This window comes from Crocuta crocuta, unplaced genomic scaffold (genome assembly GCF_008692635.1).
Source record: "Crocuta crocuta isolate KB4526 unplaced genomic scaffold, BGI_CrCroc_1.0 scaffold656, whole genome shotgun sequence".
In the NCBI taxonomy this organism is placed as follows: Eukaryota; Metazoa; Chordata; class Mammalia; order Carnivora; family Hyaenidae; genus Crocuta; species Crocuta crocuta.
In genome coordinates, this window is record NW_027529459.1 from 274,911 (window position 1) to 275,741 (window position 831).

Genomic DNA, 831 nt, shown 5'->3' on the forward strand with positions numbered 1-831 from the left:
GCTCACTCTCTCTCTCTCTTTCTCTCTCAAAAATAAGGATATTATAACGTAAAATCGCTCTTTTTATCTATGTATTTTAAATGTTGCAAAGCCTGCTCTGTATCACACTTCTACATAAAACTACATTCTCTAAATAACATATTGTTTTTGATTCTAACTAATGAAATATATCCCTCACCATTAATGGTAAATGCTGTTTAGATATGACACAGTTCTATCAATGCCTGTAGTATGCTGCATTACTTTAACTTTGTTGATCTTTTTCTCTATCTCAGCATTTCAGATAAATGACTAAGTCTCAGTTGACATTTGAATTAAAATTTCTCTGTGTCTCATTCTGACATATTTTTGGAAAAGGCTTTGAGAATCCAGGGCATAACCATTTAATCTTACTTCTGTTTGACCTTGGTTACCTCAGCTCAGAACAATATACAACATGTCATCCATCTCAATTCCCAAATTTTATGCCCTTTATCTCATTTTGTATGTAATAAATTACCTTTTATATGTATAAGTCTGAAAAATGACTTGAGAAGAAGAGAAAGATTAGGTTTTAAGACCATGTATGGGGGCAGAAAATCTACTTTTAAGCAAAAAGTAATTGTCTTCCTAAATGTAAGGGTGTGTGCTAGAGATGCTTTTGCTAAAGCAGAATGTAGAAAGACTATAAAGTGAAAAATTTCAAAACTTTTTAAAGTGGATGATTATCATTGAAAGAGGTCACCGAGCTACCAAACAATATCTGTGTGTAGCTTCATTAAGGAAGATGATTCCCCAAATATGTGTGTATATGTATATGACAGTGTGTGTATATTATCATATGTTAAAGCA